The sequence below is a fragment of the Pseudopodoces humilis genome, chromosome 13 (genome assembly GCF_049639895.1).
Source record: "Pseudopodoces humilis isolate 2021_Gansu_Grassland_sample_001 chromosome 13, ASM4963989v1, whole genome shotgun sequence".
NCBI classification, from domain to species: domain Eukaryota; kingdom Metazoa; phylum Chordata; class Aves; order Passeriformes; family Paridae; genus Pseudopodoces; species Pseudopodoces humilis.
Window position 1 is genome coordinate 2,304,661 of NC_142212.1, and position 21,140 is coordinate 2,325,800.

Below are 21,140 nucleotides of genomic sequence, written 5' to 3' on the forward strand. Positions count from 1 at the left end.
TAGTGATGACATGATCTCTGCTCCTTTACATTCTTGTGGTAAAGTAGGTTCCCCCCTTGACCAGGAAAATGAGGAAGAAGCTAAAGGAATCTCTATATGTCACCTTAGGTGAGAAGAGGCACAGTGAATTTAGGGAAAAACATAACACAAATGGTCCTAATCTCTAAAATATAATAAGAAGTGTTAAAAATGTAGTCATTAGTTGATGTTGTTACTGTTAACATCACACTTTAAGTATTTTTAAAACCTGTATGCAAGAGGTTGAGTTCCTAGGAATGTTGTAGTAACAGAAAAGATGTGCTGAGACCCCTGTCATGTACTCTACAAAAATACAGGAACAGCTTCTAAAGTTGGCAGAAATGTACGAAATTCTACTTCACTGCCTGCATGGGGAGAGATTTTCATAGGCAGAAGATCTTAAAATGAAGAAATGTGCTCTGTCATTCATTGCTTATCACAAGTGACAAACAGCCAGACACTTCTGCTGTTTCACCGTGATTGACAAAATCACTTGTCGGGGCTAAACATCTGAAGATGGAGAGGAAGCTGGGAAAGCAGTAATTTGTTTGTGCTGCTCTGGTGTTATTAATTCCAGCTGCAGGAGCTGACCCACTGAGGGTGTTCTGATGTGAGGAATCACATGATTGAGACTGTCCTTCTGTGTGAGATTTACACCCTGAGCTCTGCACCCTCAGCCGTGGTATTGAACAGGTGTGGCTGCGTGTGGAATTCAGTGTTTCTGTGAAAAGAGTCTGGAGGATGTAAGGTTTTTGTGCAGCACAGAATTACCAGTGAAATGCATTTGCAGGCAGCTAGTAAGGATGCACATCTAATGCTTTTCAAATGGCACTCCAATCATCTGCTTTAAATGATTAATAAGCACAAGCTGAAAATAGCACCGCATTTACCTAATGTTTGCGTGATTATTTTTGTAAACATTTCATTCAGGCTTTCTCTGCCGTCTTTCTAAGCATTGTCAAAACAAAAATTGCTGCTATTCTTGATTAGTTTTTCTCAGTTGGTTTGATCTTCCTCATGACCCAGGGAAATGTAGCAGGGGAAAGCACCCTTGTTCACTCTCACTTGACAGCAAGCATGTGGTTTGAGATCAAATGAGAAAACCAATCTAGATATTTGCAGAATGCTTACAGGTTTCTGGTTTTCTTCCAAAGCTGGTAACTGAACTTGGTGAGACCTACTAGTCTGGATTTTGTTAACAAGCTTGTCTGAAAGCTCTACAATTATACTGTACCATCTTCTCCTGGCTTTCAGTAAGTAAGAAATAGTTTTAAAAGATGTGGAGGGATTTGTACTTTCACGTTGGCTGTCCTACCTTTTCCTTTAGTCCTTGCTGAGATAAGGTTAAAACTGGAATTTAAATGGTGTTAAGGAAGAAGCCAAGATAGTAATCAGAATATAATTAACAATGTATCATCTGTCAAACAACCAGGCCTGGCAGTGCTGCTATTCACCAGTTAAAAGTGGTGGAATATTTCCAGTTTTCCAAGTAAAATGCTGGGGTTGTTCATTGTAGCAGTCTACAGGTGTTGTGTGATGTGTGTGCATCCTTTACAGCACACAAAGCCCCACCCCACCTACCAAATACATCTTCCTGCTCTTCAAAATCCCGCCTGTTCAGCTTTGGAGTCATTTGGTAACTGGTTTTAACTCTCAGGGTGAAAAGATAATGTGGCACAAGAGAACTGTTATGAAATCTAACTTAAACCTGTGTGTAAAAGCAGAACGTGTTGGTTAAATACCCGGCATTAACTCCTCTGGCAACATTTCAAAGATGCCATCCTCTTCGCTAGCAAAAGTAGTATCTTCAAATCTAAGTCACGGGGTGGGGTTTTATTACTGATTTTCCAAATCTGGATTGCTCAGTCTGTGGAACGCATATCACCTCTACATCATAATTCCATTTTTTGTACTTCCCCAGGTGCTGTGTCCCAGGGCGGGACCCTCCAGCTCTCAGAATCCGCGTCAGGTTTTCCCCTGGGGATTTTTGCAGAATTCTGGCAGAAAACTGGCGAGTGTTAAGGGGAAAAACAAACAAACAAACAAACAAACAAACAAACAAATAAATAAAAAATCCAAAGAGAGGTGGTGGTGTTAAACGTTCGGTGCCGAACAGACGCGGCTGAGGCGCCCCGGAGCCGCCCTGACCTGCGCGGAGCCTCGGCACGGCTCCGGCCCCGCCGAGCATCCCCCGAGCTCCGCGCACCTGCGGGAGCCCTGCGGAGCGGAGCGGGGCGCGGCGCAGCCTCTCCCCGCTGAGGGGAGCCCCAGCCCCGCCGGGGGAGGCTCGGCTCGGCTCCGGCACCTCGCGGGGTGGGGAGAGGCGCTGCCCGCCCCCCCCAGGGTTTCCCCGCTAAGTCTGACGGAGCCGCCGCCTCCCGGCGCAGCGCAGCGGCCCCGGCGCAGGAGGAGGCGCCGTGCGCGGCCCGAGTCCCCGGGCGCTGCCGCCGGTGAGGGGACAGCGGCGGCTCCGCGCTCCCGGCGGCTCCGCTCCGCTCCCGGCTCAGGTAGGAGCGGCAGCCGCGACCCCCGGGGCTGCCCCGAGCCGCGGTGACCTTGAGGGGGGCGGCGGGGGCGGGAGCGCTGCCGGGGCCGAGCCCATGGCGGGGCCGAGCCCATCCCGGGGCCGCGGGCAGCGGGATGGGCCGGAGGATGCGCCCGGCGGGGGATGGAGGCGGCTCCGCGGGGCGGGCGGGATCGGCGGCAGCGGCTGCGCTGCTGCGGGGAGCCTCAGGTCCCGGTGCGGCTCATGCCGGAGGGCTCTCCCAGGCAGGAGCGGCTCGGGAGGCGGCGGTGGCCGGGGGCTGGCAGCCCCGCAGTGCCCGCCCCAGCACCGCGCCCGGCGGCAGCCCCGGCGGTACCGGGGACGCGCTCGGGGCGCCGGGCTCCAGGAGGTGACGCTCGTCCTCGGGATATTAATTGGAGAGAGTCGTAAGGAGGTTGTTTCCCGCAGCCCTGCTCTCTCTGCGGGGCTGATGGAAGGAGAAGCGCTCCCGGCAGCGCCGTCCCCGGCGCTCGCCCGGCTCCTGCGGTGCCGCTGAGCTCCGCTGCGGCCGGGCTGGGGCTTTTCTCCCCCCTTCTTTTCCACGGGGGGATTTAAATCTTTTACAAGCAGCAGTTTCCAAAGCCTCGCAGTACCCCAGCGCAGCGTTTCGAGCGCCTCAGAGCCCGAGGAAAATGCGGCGGGAGGTAACTTTGCCCGGGTCACGCAGTACAGGTGCCCCTGGATGCCGGCTGAGGTGGCCGCTGTAGTCCCGCTCGCCACCACCTTGGCATGGATGTCGTCAAGATGTGCTTTCCTACCCTCACTGAACATAATGGGTTCTTCTCCTAAAATCTTGATTTGAAGACTGTACTAGAAAAGTGAAAGGAGGGGCACTGTCTTCAGTTCTGTATCTTTGAAAGGCATCCTGTATTGTAGGTGGAGAAAACCTCTCTTTTGCTGAATTAAACTGTCCAAAAGTTTGCTTCTTTCTGTGTATTTCTTGCTGATTCTTTTTAGCTTGTGTGTTGTTTCGTGTTTTTTTTTTTTTTCCATCTTACTGTGCAGTTTTATCATGTTACACCAACCTGACTCTGTGCTAATACTTTCTTTACTTTCTTTTTAATTAAAGCGTATTTTGTAGGAAAGTGCTATTTGAGAAGCATGGGTACCAAGATAAGGGGCTGGGAAGATAGGAAAGCTGAAAACAGTGGTGTAGAGTAGGACTTAACTGCTCCCAAAATAAGCTGAAATGTAGGTTTTTAAACAGTGTGAAAGTTGATAGTGCTGTAACTCAACTCCCAAACAGTAAAAGGGAATCTTTTAAGGAATACTGTGTGTGGCTGGTAGGTACTGAGAGCCCTGAGTTACGTAAGCAGCTCTTTGAGTGGGGCTGCACGCACACTGACATGCTCTCAGCAGCACTTTGTTTCTGATCCTGTCCCCTCACCTACACGTGACTGATTTTCATGTGCTGACTCAAACAGGGTTCAGCATTTTCATGACTTTTCTGTGGAGAAGTGGCTTGTCTGTGGTGTCTTGCTAAGAAACCAGCTCAGTATTCTCTGCAGTGACTTCATCATCTGACGTTAAGCTCCATTTTCAAAGTGAATGTTGCTGCAAGCTCTTCCTAAAGCAAAAGAATACGGGTTAAATGTTCAGTTTAGTGTCAATATTAGTCACTTTAACACTTAATGGAATGAGTGCAGAGTATTCTGTTACCTTGAATTCCTATTTGATACCATTACCAGCGCTGTCCTTTGCTCACATGCTGTAAATCCAGGACCACAACCTCTTGATTATCCAGTCTATCGAATGTGATATTGATCCATATGTCTGGCATGTCTCTCTACCCCAACCATATCTTTTAACCATTCAATTGTCTATTTCCTAATTATGCTAAGTACATTTTTATTTGTTTTGACAAGCTCCATGGGGAGATAACAGGGGTATTTATATGGTGTCCTGTGATGCTGTCACCTCGATGGATTTGGTTTGGAGGAGTGCAGGGAGGAGACTGAATGGAGCACTCTCACAGCCAGTGAGTTTGGTTTGGTTTGCTTTCCCCTAAAAAGTGTTTGGTGTTATTGGAGAAGCCTCAGGGTTCCTCTCCTGGCCTTTGGCACTGTTTCAGAGGGCTGTGAGTCTCCACTGTGCCATGTATCAGCCACCATGGGGCACCTCTGACAGTGTTTGCTGTCTTTTTGGAGCTGGCTGAGTCAAACCTGGTGCGTTTATCTGGCTCCTTATCCTTGGTTAGCCAAGAATAAAACACCTCAGGTCATTTACCACAGAAACTTCAGTGATGTGACTGGAAAGTTGGACTGTTTGTCTGAGTGCTGATAATCCTCTAAGTGCTTGGGGTTTACCTGCATCAACAACACCTGCATATTCTGGTTATTACCGTGGGCAGGTTCAAGCATAGCAAGTGAGGTTAGATAGAAAATTCTGATACTCAAAACACCCTAAAACTTGCATTGTAGATTAAGAATAGGTTCAGGACTGCAGTTGGGAAAAAGTCATCTGCATTAACCACGAGGAAAAAGCAGAGTAATTGTACAAGAGAAAAATGATTGTTTTAGTGGCAGTCTGATGGGAGATTATAGCAGAGGAGCTAACTGGGAACAGAGCGAATGTTTACATTTAAACAAAATTGTGTGACTGCTGAAATCTTTTAAAGCAAACATCTGAACAAAGTTCAAACTGCTGGTGAAGCTTATCCTTGGAATGTGTGTGTCAGACATAAGAATTCTGTTTCCAAACAGCTTTACATTTAATGTACACTGTGCAGTAAATGGTTGCAATTTGCAAAGTTCAGAGTGGAACTTAAGTTGTCCTTTGAAAGAAAAAGCTTGTAAAAATCAAGATAAATAGAAATCCAGGTTATTTTATGAATAGAAGTGGCAAATGCAAGAGGATAAATAGTTTTAATTATCTGAAAAGAAAAAAAATATAAAATATTTGAGAAAGGAAAAGAGAGAATGAACAAGAAATATTTGCATGTAATAGGATAACAGAGATGAGAGCAATGAGTGTCACAGTGGCTGAGATCCAGGCTGGCCTCAGTACATTCATGCTACAGAATTGTCAGTTAAATCTTATTTATTTATTTTATATTTTATAATTTATTTATTTATTTTATAAGGCTTATTTATTGCCAAAGCCTATTTGAAAAAAAGTTTCATATCATAAATGGAGTTATTTAGTAGTGAAATATTTCAGGCTTCCATTTTATGGGTGTGACCAATTTTTTCACATCTATGTGACCTAAGACAGCATTTCCTCAGGGATGTGTGACTGCCCTATTGCTCATGACCCCAAATCCATCAGCATGGGCTTGTATCTAAGGGTCATTATGTAAAAGGCCATGTTTTCACCTATTTTGAAAGTTAAGCTCAGAATTCTTGAATATTTTGTAACATCTAAATAAAATAACTGGTGTGCTGCAGGGACTCCCTCCACACACTGGAATGTAAACCAAAAAAGATTTAAATATTTCTAGGAGGCAGAGGTTGCTACATCTTTAATTAGTGCAATAGGAAGGGTGTCTTGGAGAGTTCATTGGACACCTTTAATTGTGCAGAAGAGGCATTTCTGAGAGCCTGTTCAGGTCAGTTCCCTCAGAGCCTCAAGAGCAATTCTCTTGTGGATGGTCATTCACAGAATCACAGAATCACAGAATTAATAGAATTCACAGAATCACAGAATTCACAGAATTAACAGAATTCACAGAATCACTGGGTTGGAAGAGACCTCCAAGACCATCGAGTCCAACCCAGCCCTAAAACCTCACCTAAACCATGGCACTGAGTGCCACATCCAGTCTTTTTTTAAACACATCCAGGGATGGTGACTCCACCACCACCTCCCTGGGCAGACCATTCCAGTGCTTTATCACTCTTTCCATAAAAAACTTTTTCCTAATTTCCAACCTATATTCCCCTTGGTGCAGCTTGAGGCTGTGTCCTCTCGTGCTCTCGTTATCTGCTTCCAGCCTTTCTCTCCTGTGATCCAGAGGCTTGCAGTGCTGGTGGTGAACACCCTCCCCATCCCTTCCATTCCTGTTCACATCCCAGGAACTGCTCAGCTTCTGAGCTTGCCACGTTTGGGGTGCCAAAGGCTGGGGAATGCTGTGGTGCAAGAGCTGAACTCCATGTGAGAGCAGCAGCAGCAGCAGCAGCAGCAGCAGCAGGGCTGTGTGCTGGGCTGTGTGCTGAGCTGTGTGCTGAGCTGTGTGCTGGGCTGTGTGCTGGGCTGTGTGCAGGGCTGTGTGCTGGGCTGTGTGCTGGGCTGTGTGCTGGGCTGTGTGCTGAGCTGTGTGCTGAGCTGTGTGCTGGGCTGTGTGCTGGGCTGTGTGCTGAGCTGTGTGCTGAGCTGTGTGCTGGGCTGTGTGCTGGGCTGTGTGCTGAGCTGTGTGCTGGGCTGTGTGCAGGGCTGTGTGCTGGGCTGTGTGCTGGGCTGTGTGCTGGGCTGTGTGCTGGGCTGTGTGCTGGGCTGTGTGCTGGGCTGTGTGCTGGGCTGTGTGCAGGGCTGTGTGCTGGGCTGTGTGCTGGGCTGTGTGCTGGGCTGTGTGCTGGGCTGTGTGCAGGGCTGTGTGCTGAGCTGTGTGCTGAGCTGTGTGCTGGGCTGTGTGCTGGGCTGTGTGCTGGGCTGTGTGCTGGGCTGTCCAGTGGCCATAATTCAGGAACCTCTGTTTGCACGGTGAGTTTATTCCCTGGGTGGAGGAATGCCTTTAAACGAAGTGGGGCTTTTCAGAACCAGACCTGCCTCATTTCACTGGTGCTCTGAGGTTCTTCTGTCTGATGTAGCAGTGGGATTATGTATGTGTGCAAACACAGGAACTGTCACAAGGGCTTGCACATCCATCAAGGATTGATACTAATTGTGGAAGGGACGGGATTTGGAGCTGCAAGACTGAATGGCATTTCCCTCTCACACTCCACAGAAGAGTGACCTTGGATGCACATTTCAAGCTTTGAAAACCTTTTGTGCTTTGTGAAGCCAGAATAATGCAGCTGTCTCTGTTCAGCGTTTCTATTTCTAAGATTGATAAATCATTAATTCCACAGTGTTTGGGGAATTGCCTTTAGCCTGATTTATTTATTAACAAGGCTAAAATAACTTATATTGAACTTATGAGTATTATGCCTACTCTAAAATCATCCATCAGGGATGAAGACTGCTCAAAGATATTGCAGCTCCACTTCAGATGCATCTCTTCATGAAATGCCTTAGGATTCAGGAGTTTTCTGGTGAAGAGGATTTCTCTTGATGGTTTATCAGTGAGCCTAATGCCCAGCACATTCCCTTTTTTTTTTTTTTTTTTTAATCTCATTATGAGCAGGAGATTCCAAGCCTCTGGATAGCTTTCCAGTGCAGAAAAAAGTCACCTTGAAAGTATTTGCTGATCCTGTATATTCTGTCCTGCTTATTGAATAGCCATTCTTCATTAGGGGAAGTTATTCCCACTGATGGGAAATCTTCCATCCTGGAAGGTGTGATTGCATTCAGCACAGCAGACAAAATAGGGCCATATTTTAGATGATCCAGCATTCCATTTTTTTGTGACTCAGGTAATTTCTTGGTGTTTTAAACCTTTTTGTACTGTTGTTACATTTAAAGAGGTTAATACTGTCTAAGAGGATTGAAATAATAGGAATTTTGTTTTTAGGGAATGTTCTCTGTAACCCATACTGAAAACTTCCAATAGTTTGATGGGTTCCTAGAAGCTGTTCCAATGGACATTTCAGAATATTTTTAAGCAGAAGTTTGAATGAGGAGACTTATGATAACCAAGCAGAAAACTATTCTTTGCTGTCATCAGATTTCTTTGCAATTGCTGAACCTTAAAGTAATTACTCCAGAAGAATGAAGATTTACATTCTTTGCTGTCTGAGGAAATGGATATGTGCATTTTTAAATGCTGGCCTACAGTTACAGGAAGAGCAAAATGGGAGTTTTGAGAAGAAATTTTATTATTTAGAACTAACTGGTGGCATTATTAGGTGTATTTACAACTGCTTTGCTGCATTGAACTTGTGTTCTTAGGTTCAAATGCAGTGTTAATGCTTCACTTTAGTCTACAAAATCTTCATGTTCACCAGCACTTTTCTAATGTGTGAAGTATTTTACAAACTTTAAATCAGTTTATGTGAAGTAAAAATAGAAGGCTGGCATGAGTATTGGCCTATAAACAGTAGAAAGTAATTACATGGAGAAAATGTCAAAATTTTACCTGGAAGAAATCTATTCCACATCATTGGGTTTTTCTTAATTACAGAAAGTGTCCAAAAAGCCCTGACAAAAACTAGGCCCATTTTTTAGTTAAGCTTGAAAATGCCACAAGAATCAATCTGGAAGATGTAAGAATGATTCTTCTTGAAAGGTTAAATACTCTGAAAAAATAATGTGCTCTATCCAGTAGCCCTGGTGGTTCTGTGTCAAGTGCTGAAGCATTCGAGAGCAGCAGGAACAGAAAAATGCCATTGCAGCCTGTGAAGGTTGGTGTTAATGGGTGTGTTCCCTCCAAAGAAACACTATTACACTGCTTTTTGTGTGACCCAGCTGTGCTCCCCTCATATTTCCCCTTGGCACTGCTGACATTTATTGCTCCCCAGCTACACAGGATGACAAGACAGAGTTGCATTTACTGTGAATTTTTTTGTGATTTTTTTTCCCCCCCTCCACTCATGTTCTGTGAGTTTCTAGACAGTGGAGAAAAATGGAGAGGTTACTGAGTGGCAATCCTGTTAGACATGCTGGCATGAAATATGCCTTTTTAAAAATACCATTATACTGTTTTTTACTTATGGTCAACGGTGGCTTTTAGATCCCTTCCAACAGAACTCATCTCTATTTAGTGTTTTTCTTGATGTCTAGATTTTCACTCGCTCTTACACTTCACTTTTCAACAAGTTCTTCAATGCTTTAAGTTTTAATTTGAATTTTGACCTTAAGTTTGCTTGTGGGCTGGAGGTGATATGAACCCAGCCTGTTTACTTCACAAACATTTTTCTCTCCTGGAATTTTCTAATGTGCACAGCGAGTTGTGAGATGCATTCCACTGACAGTGAGTTTTAACAATCACTTTTAATTTGGGTGCTTGGTTGGTTTTTGATTTTTAGAAAGAAACTGCACCCACTAAACTGCAATTTCATATCAGCCCTTCCACCCCATGAAAAGATCACGTTGGCCAGGGCAGAAAGCCTTACTGTAGCCATTCTAAACTGCCTGATACTGGGGTTTCCTTCTGGAGCAGCCCAGTTACCACATCAAAAAGGAAATTTCATTGCTTTGACGTTCTGATTATTTTCAGGCACTTCACCCTTGAGGTACTTGTGCGGTGATTTACGGTGATTTCACTTGTTTCAGGGTCCTCTGTGGTATCAAACGGAGGTGGCTGGGTTTGCAGTTTCCTCAGTTTAGCCTTGCTCCTCCTTTTGAAGCTGCACACTGCTTTTGCCTCTCCACTGTCCTTTGGGAACTCTACCCTCCCTTTGTGCATGATTGAATATAATAGCTAATGTTTGGGGATGGCTTTAGGTAATTCCTTAAGTACTCTGCGGTGAACTTCATCATTCTCCAGCAGACTGAGTATGTCTGGCTTCTTTTGATACTTTTTAGCCTATTCTTTCTTTTCTTCAGGCCTCTAGTCCTGTCTTCTTCGTGAAAATCACTTTAGAAACATTTTTGCTTTTCATTATCCTTTAGATGGAGACATAAAAGAATATGAAGGAAGTACTGAATGCTTCAGCTTTCTCTTTGCCATCTGTTATTTTCTCTCCTTTCCCATTAAATACTAAACCTCTGCTTATCCTTTTCTCCCACTTACTTCTGTTGTATTTATAGATCCTTTTCCTATTGCCTTTTTTATGTCCCTCATTAGTTGTTGATCCTTTTTGTGTGTTGGCTCATCTGGATCAGAACTGAGCCGTTTGTGCCATTCTAATTCTTTTTCTTTGTTAAATGTTCTTGTTTCACCTTTTGTACAATCTTCTGATAGTCAAAGCCTTTGAAGATTCTGGGTGTAACAGTCTCTTCCAGTGTTTCCTATATTCCCCCTGCACTGAGATAATCTCTTGCACTATTTTATACACTCTTCATTGGTAATTGTCAGCTTTCCTGAATTCCTTGATCCTCTCTTTAAGAGATGTTACAAATTGTGTGACTGAGTTTGCCGAAGTTGCTGCCCTGAATTCCACTTCTTCTTTGTGCTTCCTTCACATCTTCCTTTCAATGTGTTACTGTGGGTTCTCTTGACTTGGGATAATGCTTACTTGGAAAGTATTGCTGCCCTTAAGATCCCAGCCAATCCTTTCCTGTTAATCAGAATAAAATATAGCTCAGCTTTAGCAGTGCTTCCATGCTCGTACCTTTATTGATATCCCGTGTTTCCTCCTCAAGGAAAGACTAAAAAAAATGCAGGTATGTGAGGGCTGTGGCATGGGATGGGAGAACAAATTATGTGTTATTATCTGCCTTGATAGGGGACCTTTTGTGCCTTCACACACATTGCTTGTCCTTGTGGACTGGTGCTCCAGATTTCTAACCCAGCTGTTACAGTGTGCAGGTAACCTGCCTGTTCCAAGGGTTAATTAATCACTATTTGTAAAGCTGCTGGGAATTGTGGATAGAAAATGCTGCTGTAAGTGCAAAACTCTGTTTGTCTGTGCAAGATATTTGTAATGTTATTCAATAAGAGCATTAAAGCCATTTACTTATATAGATGTGAAGCGTGGTATGTTCAACATGTACACAACCAACCAAGTCTCTTCTGTGCATGCAAATATCTGTTTTTTTGTTGTTCTTCTTGAGGACACCTTTCTGAGAACCTTTGTATTTCATGTAGAAGAACCTGACTGGATGCCCTGCAGTTAAAATTTCATCTGGCCCTAGGGAGAGAATCTGTAGACTTAGCACCAAAGGTTGTGTTCTTGTCAAATAACATTTATGGCCTGATTGTCAAATAAGTTATAGATAATGCAGTAAGAAGGTTTAATGTATTAAGGGCAGGATTTTTAAAAAGGGGAGGAATGGAAGCCAAATGGAATTTTAAGTCCTGTTGGCTTGTCAATGGGATTTGTGCATCCCTAAGTTGGATGATTTTGAAAACAACACTGTAAATTGGTGACTAATAGAGATCTTTCCATGATAATGGCTTACAAGTTACCATTAATAATTCAGCTGAAGGTTATTGCAGTCCGACTCAGTACCTCCTGAAAATGGTGAAAAGCTTCTCTCTGTGATTTTAGTGGCTTTGGGTTACTGGGCACTGATGAAATAATGTGCTTTTGAGGGATGATTTTGCCCCTTTCAATGCATCTTGGCAGTCTGAAGTGAAAGTCATGAATTACAGGAGAAATGGCTGCTGGAGCCTTCTTTGAAGCTGTTCAGGTGTGAGTGTTTACAGGGATGTATAAGATCCTGTCCCCCTGAGCACAGGAGGAATCAGGCAAAGCGAGTTCCTCTGTGGGAGATTTCCACAGGCAGAGCTCGGCAGTGGATTTCCTTGGGAAGTGGGAAGTGGCTGTTCCTGCTGTGCAGCACGGGCTCTGCATCACATGGCCCTCCCTGCATCCCCCTGCCCTCCCTGCATCCCCCTGCCCTCCCTGCATCCCCCTGCCCTCCCTGCATCCCCCTGCCCTCCCTGAATCCCTGCCCTTCCTGCATCCTCCTGCCCTCCCTGCATCCCCCTGCCCTCCCTGCATCCTCCTGCCCTCCCTGCATCCCCCTGCCCTCCCTGCAGCCCCATCCCATCCCTTCAGCCCCATCCCATCCCTGCAGCCTCAATCCCATCCCTTCAGCCCCATCCCATCCCTGCAGCCCCATCCCATCCCTGCATCCCCCTGCCCTCCCTGAATCCTCCTGCCCTTCCTGCATCCCCCTGCCCTCCCTGCATCCCCCTGCCCTCCCTGCATCCCCCTGCCCTCCCTGAATCCCCCTGCCCTCCCTGCATCCCCCTGCCCTCCCTGCATCCCCCTGCCCTCCCTGCAGCCCCATCCCATCCCTGCAGCCTCAATCCCATCCCTGCAGCCCCCATCCCATCCCTGCAGCCCCCATCCCATCCCTGCAGCCTCAATCCCATCCCTGCAGCCCCCATCCCATCCCTGCAGCCCCATCCCATCCCTGCAGCCCCATCCCATCCCCGCATCTCCCATCCCATCCCCGCATCTCCCATCCCATCCCTGCATCTCCCATCCCATCCCTGCATCCCCCTCCCTGGCACTGCCGTGCCGCAGCCGCCGCTGGCTCGCACGGCTCCGTCCCCATCCTTCCCCGGCTGCCTCTCCTCTCTGCCTCCCTTCTGGAGCGGTATCAGCATCACTGCTCGCCCTGTGCACCATTCCCACTCCTCAGCACCCTGCATTTGCTCCGGATGGAAGCACGCCGTTCCAGCTGCCTCAATTGAGGGATGACAGCTAAACCTGCCGGTTTTCTCCAGCCGGATTTTCCAGCATCCCAGAGGCACAGCGCTGTCTTTGGGTAATCTGTGTACAAATACAGAAAAACAGAAAACCCAAGTGCATTTTTATGGGGGGCATAAAATCTGTAAAACAACAGCAGTATTTTTAAAAAAAAAGCAGATGGAGTATCGTGAGGTTTCTGGGGAGATGTGGATCTTTTGTTACGATACCAGTATCTGTGAAAAGACATTAATTAATCAAAACAAGGATTGGTGAAAACATGTTAATTAACACTGAAAGATGAGCTGATAGGTCCAGATGCCTCTGCAGTAGGGAGATATATTTTTCAAAGTGAAAACACAGAGGTGCTGGTGTTGAACTGGAAGTCATTTGGAAATATTTTTATCTCCTGAAAACACCACTCAGAGCCTGTTAGCAGTCTGCCTCTGCAGCAGCAAGGGGTGCTCAGCACTGATGGCTTTTCAAGTGCAATAAAATCGTGCCTCAGACATGACTCTGCCTGAATTTCTCCGTGGAACAGAGGATTGTGCAGCAGAGGACCCTTGGGGAAGTTGGAATGAACACTTCTGGGTGCACACATTAGTGTTTGGTTCCTGTGTGAGTGCTTCAGTGCTGGGGGTGGGATGGGATTTTTTTCATCCTGTTGTTACATACAACTTTTGGCTTCATGACTTTCCCACCATTCAGCCTAACTTCTTTTTCTTTTTTTTTTTTTTCATATTTCTGTGTAAATATGACAGAAAAAAAAGATGTAATTATTGTGTAAAATTACGGAGCTTGTAACATCCATTCTGATTTGAAACCTGTTACTTCTGGAAGAAGATTGCAGCCCTAAAATGTTTGCTGTGTGAGGGGAGGGCATACAGAAGGAAAAGCCATAGGATGACTTCAAGTGTTGAACAATAAAACCGGAACAAAAAGCCTGCTATAAATAGTAGCCTGGTCCCAGCTCAGTGAAGTACTTAAGCATATGCCTAAATCCCTCCTCATTGAGCAAAGCACTTACAAGTGCACTTGGATTCTGCTGGAATGAAGCATTAAACATCAGGCCTGAGTGCTCGGTGGAATTAGGGGCTGTGTGGGCATGGACAGACCCCAGGGAAGGGTGGTTTCCTCCACAGCCCCCCGGTGTGCTGGGGGCCTTTGTGGGGCGGTGATTTATAGGAATTTCTGGCACCTTTCACTGACCAATTAACCTGGAGAACTGCTGGGCATGGAAGTATTGCAGAGCAGTTGTGTCCTGATATTCCAACAATTGTGTTCTTGTGTTTGTCAGTGGCTCAGGCTTAATGATAACTGCTGCTTTGGTGACCTGTACTATCCACTCAAGTGAATTTCCATTTGCTTTGTAAAACTAAAGCAGTGAGGATTTTTCTCCTGACATCAGTGAGGCATCTGCACTCAGGAGTTCAGAGCACGGGCTTCTCCATCCAGGTATCCCAGTTCACACTCTCAAGGAGGCTTCAAGTACATCTAAAAACCATTTGGCTCTCAGTTGTAGTTATTTACATAAGATCTCTTACAAAGGCCTTATTTCTCTTATCATCTCTTTTTGTATAATGAAATCTAGTTTGCCATTTCAATTTTTCAATTTTTCAATGTTTCACTATACAAGTATTCTACAGGGATCCCGACTATTGACAGCTATTTTTAGTCAACTTTGGAAAGGCTCCACATAAATTCCATAGTGGTTGTTGTGTCTGCCTGCATCCATCAGAAAGTGAGAATTAAAAACTGTATCTCAATCAGGTGAAAATAATGAAAATACAATATATCCTGGTTTTTTACAGCATGGACATATGTAGTGAAATAGAATTTTTTTTTCATTTCTAGGAATATGAAGGTTGTAAAACTTACATTTCCACTGAGATGGAAGCTTCAATGTGTCAGTCCCTCATCAGGGATTCTGAGGTACAGATTGGCTTTTGAGAAACCTGCCCTGAGTCCCTGCTCTGACTGACAGCTCAGCTTTCACATCTCAGATCACTCAAAGTTAATCAGCCCAAGATTCCCCAAATGCATTTCAGAATATTGGTTACCAGTCACCTTCACAGCTGAGATAATTCTTAAAAATTTTCTTTCCAATGGAAATCTGGTTGAATTAATGAGTGGTTGGACTTTTGATAAAGCAAAGGTTTGAACAAAAAATAGTCTGATGTTTTGATGAAACAGAGTGACCATGCTGATTTGGTGGATATATATATATATATATAAACACACACACACATGTGTCAAGTGTATCTAGAAGTCCACTTTCAAAAATCTTCTTTGGAGAATTGTGACTATTTGTTTAAAAAAAAGTCTGTAAAGCCCAAGTCATACCTGGTGCTAATTGCCAGTCACAGTGCTGGAGCTGTTTACCTCACTCTTTCTCTGTTGAGCAAATCTGTGTACCTGTTTCGTGGGGGTGCTTTAAATCTCTACCAGGAAAAGCACACTGTAAGAATGGTTAATTCAAATGTTATACATTTGAGCTGATTAAAGAAATTCTAATCTGGATCCTTAGGTAGGAAGTTATAAAAGGCTTTCATAATTTAAACCAGATCAAGTCTATAAAGTCATAATAAGCTCATGTAAATCTCCCAAGGGTAATAGTTGAAATTTTTCAATTGTATAATTAAAAACACCCCTCTGTAAATATTTGAGTGAAAGTCCCTTGTTGCTTTGCATTCTGTTTGATTAGAGCAGACAGAGCTTTGAGGAAGGGCCATTCTGGGCTGGTTCAAAGGCCAGCTCTTACAAACCCTGGCCAGGGTCAGGATGGGCTCTGACTCCATGGGCTGCACTTTGAGCTACACAAAATGTACACAAAATTGTGAGCTTCATACTGTGTGAGGAGCACTTTCTGTACCAAGGATCAAAATGTCTGTTAGAAACGGGATCAAAATACCAAAATCAGGCTGTGCAATGACACATAACTTCTGTTCAAATGAATGGAGTTTCACTATGGGATGTAATTAAGCAGGTTGGTGGACAAGAAACTAATGAGCTGGTCTTGGTGAAATCTGCAGAGGGAGTAACTTCCAGTGGGATATTGCCAGGGAAATGATGGATTAGAATGGAAATAAACTGATGAAGTAGTTGATGGTCCAGTGTTGAAATGTGCATGCACTGAAGCAAAGGAGTTCTGCAAAGGATAACTCTCTGTCAGGCTTCCTCTGCGCTGAAAAGAACTGCAGCACTTTTAATTGAATGTTCCAGAGCTGTTTTGTTAAAGCTGCATGGAAAATAAATTCTTTCATTATTTGGTTAATGGTGGAACCAGAGGCCTTCAAGTCTTGCCTCCAGGAGAAGGGAAAATATTTTAAGCTATATAAAAATACCATTACTAATTTTCAATACAAAATAAAATTATAATTTTTATCCAGAAAATTTATCCAAGAAATGGAATCGCTTTCTGTTCCTTTTAGGGGAAAAAAACCCCAATTTTTCAAAGACAGAATTTTGTATGTTAAGGGGTATTGTGAACAAAGTTGAACAAAATGCTCAGGCTTGTTTAGTTAAAAAGAAAAAATTAATAAAGGAAAAAACATTGGAGAAACATGTCCAGTCATTAATTCCTATGAAGTGCCTTCTGTGCATGTTTTTCTGCAGAAAGTTTTCAGCAGACTTTTACCTAAGCAGGGCTTCATCAGCTGGATACATTCTCCTCTCTCCCTTCCTCGGGCTCCTTGGGAAATGGAAATCAAATTGCATTGTGCAGCAGATCAGTGGTGAGTTGAGTAATCAACTTGCACGGCAGTGATGACCTGGAAGCTTGGCTGAATCCTCTCCCTCCCCCAAATCCAGGGGCTTTTCCCTCCATCCTTCCCTTCTATCCCAAACCTACAAGGGAGCCTGGAAATGCACACACAGGGCTGTGCATAGGAACAGGAGGGAGAGAGGGTTCTGAGGGAGGAAAAATGTATCTGTCAACTCAGAGCAATTTATTTGCTCATTTCCAGGTTTCCTTTGGCCACGCTCTCGTTCCAGCTCCTGTGTGCCTGTGCTGGCCTCATGCTTTAGGAGGGTGGGATTGATGGCAGCTTTTTGGATTCTCTTTTCTCATCCTCACCCAGCAGCATCCTAGATGTTGAAGGGGCAGTGACAGTGCTCAAAATAGCTTTGGTCTGAGAAACTCAGCGTATTTTCAAGTTGGGTTTTTTTTTCTCTCCCTCTCTCTAATATTTTTTGTTCCCATTTTGTTATCCAAGATGCTTTTTTAGCACCACCAGGGTTGGTAGGAATTGAAGATCTTCACAATTTAGTCCAGCTGTGGTAATCTTTGCTGGATTCATAGAAATAACACAACACTGTTGCTGCTAAATAACTATTAATGTAAATAACATCTGTTATTTATATGAATAGTTGTGTGAGATCATTATAAGGTCATGACTTCTATTTAAATACATCATGCATTAAACATACACTTCCTAAGATGCTTATTAATATGCATAATAATGTCTCAGCTTTCTAAGGGCAAATAACTTTTCGTGTATGTTGAAGTAGGAATTGCAAGGAACTTCTGCAAAGCACTTCCTATAAATATTTGTGAAACCCTGTCCAGCTATAAATAGTAAGGCAGGCTGCAGGCTGGAGATGTGATCTTAGAAGACACCAGATTCACTGAGGATGGTGCTGGAGTTCTGGAGCCAATGAGGCACCAAGGAGGTGCTTTTTATAGATGAGTATTTGGCCCTGATGACACACACAGATTACTAAATTGATTAATTTTCTGTTTCTGGCACAAGATTTTCTCTGCATCATCTCCATCATATGTGATGTTTCCTTGGAAGTTGTAGTTCCTGGAATCAGATAATACTGCGAAAATATTTTTTTCTTCTTTTTTCATTGACTTTCCTTTTAAAAAAAAATCCTTTATAATTGTGTAGGAAAGTATTTTGAAATGCCTCAGGTGTTGACTTAAAAATAAACAAATAGTCAATTTTTCCTCCTTCTTCCTCATTTTTATAAGGAATGACCAGATTAGGATTTTTTTTTTCAATTTCTCAGTAATAATGTCTTTACAAGATAATTCTGGGGCTGCATTGGAAGCCAGTTCTCTGCTACAGTAGTGAGCATTAATACAGCTGCATGAAATTCCTAGTGAGTATCATTGCCCTTTTAATGTTCAGCTGAGAGTGGAAAGTAGCATTTAAACTCACTGGGGCAGGAAGTGCAGGAAGGTGGAGTATCCAGTTGCCAGCAGGTTTACAGGCACAGAATCATTTAATGAACTTGAGAAAAGTAAATGAAGAAACTGCGTATTAAGTTGAATCCTTGGTGTGCTCTGTGGTGCTGTTGTACTAGAACAGATTACAGAAATCATGTAGGAGAATTCAGCATTTTCCTGTAATTAAAAAGAAAAAAAGACAGCTCTTCTCTATAGAAATTAAATCCCAAGTTCTGTTAGATAATCTCAAACTTAGTATTGAAGCCCCATAATTAAAACTTTCTTATCAGCTATGTTACAGGGAATTTCAGGGTGATTATGGCAAGCAGAAACTGGTGTTGGAATAAATCCTCCAAACAGTAACTCTAATTGCAGACTTAAACTTTTGGAGAGTTCACCTTTTAAAAAGAACATTTTCTATATGCAAAATACATTTTAGGGTATACAATTATATATAATATAATTGTAGGGTATACAAATATATAATACAAATATATGATAGGGGTATACAATTAGATAGTCCCAGGTTAGGATCTCCTATAGTGCCTGTTTTCTGGGCAGCCTCGAGGGTGGCAGGGATCCCACCTGAGCTGGTTATTCAGCACAGCCTGGATGATTTCTGTGTGTTCTTGTGCTACAAACACGACAGGGATCTCTGCAGACAGCAGAGCTCAGTGCATTGGGTGTGTTTGCACTGGCAGAAGTTTCAGCTCTGATGACTCTGTGAAGTGGATGAAGGCATGAAAAATGGATTGTATTCCCAGGGTTTCTTCAAAGGAGGGTGCAGGGAAATCCTTGGCTGAGTCTGCAGATACTCCCAGGTGTGGAAGAGTATGTTCAGTGTCTGCATCCCTCAGCATCCAGCCTCACTGGCCCTGACTTGCAGCACTGGAAACTGGAAAAAAAAATCAGTATTTGGAAAGCTGGGATTAAATAGGCCACAGGAACTGAGTATTTACCTGGGACAACCAGGCCAGGGCAAGTGAAGGAGATGCCCTGACCAAGAGAAAGTTGGTGGTGTAAGATGGTTGGAAAATTTTCTTAGTTTTTTTTTTTTTTTTAATCTCAACTCAGATAGAAGATAGCCCAATTATTCCAAGAACTGGATAAAAAAGAAAATAAGGTCATGGAGGCTGAGAATCTTCTGCAAATGTCTTTATTGAATTGTTGACATGAGTGAATTCTGAGGAGGATAAGAGGAAGAGGCAGCTGATGAGGCAAAACCTTCACTGGTCATCATGCCTAAAACTCCACAAAAAGCCCTCACAGGAGCAGAGGGGAGTGGCAGGGGTTTATCTGCAGCTATTTTCGTGCTGGGTTTTCTTTCTCCTGTCCAACTGAAGATGGGAAACTGCTTGAGAGACCTTTGGGGGGAAGATGGCAGACAGAGCTGAAATGTGCCTATTGCAGCTGCTCTCCTGTCTGTGTGTCCACGCTTATTCCAGGTATGGTTTTCCCATTTCTTCAGTGTTCTGGGGAACTGCAGGAAAATGCAGATAAAGGCACATTCCTAAGTGCCTTTGAGTTGGGTGGGCATGCTTGATATCTCCTCACTGTTTATGTGCTTTGGTGTTTCTGATAAATCAGTGCTTTTCTTCAGCAGAAGAGTTTTTCTAATCTGGTACTTTATAAAGTCTCTCCCACGGCCATCCGTGGACCAACAGAAGGTCAATATGCAGCATAAATTATCCATCTACCGTGTTATTTCATTAGAGAAATTAAAAGTAATATTAATAAATGTTATCTTTGATAGATAATTAGTATGTAAAGTGTACAATGAACAAAATGCTTACCTGCAAATAAGTGCTGCCGCCAAGAACAGTGATACTGTCAGGCAGAGACATTAGTGTGTGTCAAAACCACATTTTAGATGCAATCTTTTTTTAGGAAACCTCAGCATGTTGTTCTTCTTTTGCCCACCCTCCTGATGATGTGATCTTTTGTAGTTCCCATAAAGAAGCAGAGAAGAAAACAGTTATTCATCAACAGTAGGGTAGGAACATGGCAATTTGGGCTGAATGCAATTCCAAGCTATTGAATATGTAAATGGAATTTTCCATACATCTTATTTCTAACGGTGACCTGATCTCTGAGTCTGTACAGATGGACAGCCTGTTTCTCCTTCCTTAACAGTTCTTGCAAAAAATAAACTTTCCTTTCAATTTCTCCTCTTTAGCGTGCATTAAGTACCTTTAATTTTCAGTATAGCTCCTCTTTATGTAGCTGTTTTGCAAGATGAGCTATAAACATTTATAAAACGCAATTATAGAGACGTTTAATTGCTGTATAAATAAATGGGTTTGAAGACAGACACAAGAATTCTCCATGGAGTCACTTGATGGTGTGCGTTGACTCTCAAATTCATTTTCTGGATAAGAGTAACTGGCTCGGAAGTGCAGCCAGTCCCAGCACAGCAAAGCTTTAGGGGTTGCTGTAAATCTGTCAGTGCCTTTTAGCAAAGATTGTAACCTCAGTTTGGTTTAGTGCTGCTCCAGTCCCGTTGTTAACCCCACGTCAATGATTCAAAATGTTTCACGGCATCGCGAGCAAATTTAGAAATGCCAAGTTTTCAAGGAAATGATGTGAATGAGAAGAATAATGACTTGTATGAGCAGAGGGGATAAACCTCTGTGAAAGTGTTCAAATGACTCAAAGGCCTTGTGAATTACAGCTGCCAAGGCAGGACTCTGCTGTTTGAAGAGTTACCAAGTATTAATTGCAAACTTTTCAACCATGACAGATTTAGGAAAGCCTTAAACCTGGTGCATTTGGTCTTGCTTTAGTTGATTTTCCTGTTCTGTTTGATCTGGTTTTCAGGGCTCTTTGATTTGGCCAAGACAAGTGTGTGTGCACACAAAATCATTTAATTACCACTCGGGGTAAATGGTGAATGTGTGCATGCACATAAACACACACATGCTGTCCTCAGTATCATCTAATTACCACCCAGAGCAAATAATCTTCCTGTTTTCTATGTCCTAGGGCACAAAAGGAATGTTTTCCTCTTTTGGTTTGTTTTAGGGGCAGTAGGCTAAGTGTTTTTCTGGAAGGTGTCATTTCATGT

The 21,140-nt window shown here is 43.7% G+C and overlaps 1 protein-coding gene across 12 annotated transcripts in view; it reads left to right on the top strand.

The window, feature by feature from the left end:
- The first annotated feature begins 2,451 nt into the window (after window positions 1-2,451).
- ATP2B2 (ATPase plasma membrane Ca2+ transporting 2) overlaps window positions 2,452-21,140 on the top strand; it is a 395,747-nt gene continuing 377,058 nt past the window's right edge. For all 12 annotated transcript variants that reach the window (XM_088061667.1, XM_088061651.1, XM_088061658.1 and 9 more), the window contains exon 1: window positions 2,452-2,525. The gene's annotated coding sequence lies outside the window, so the exon portion shown is untranslated. The remainder of the gene's footprint in view (window positions 2,526-21,140) is intronic.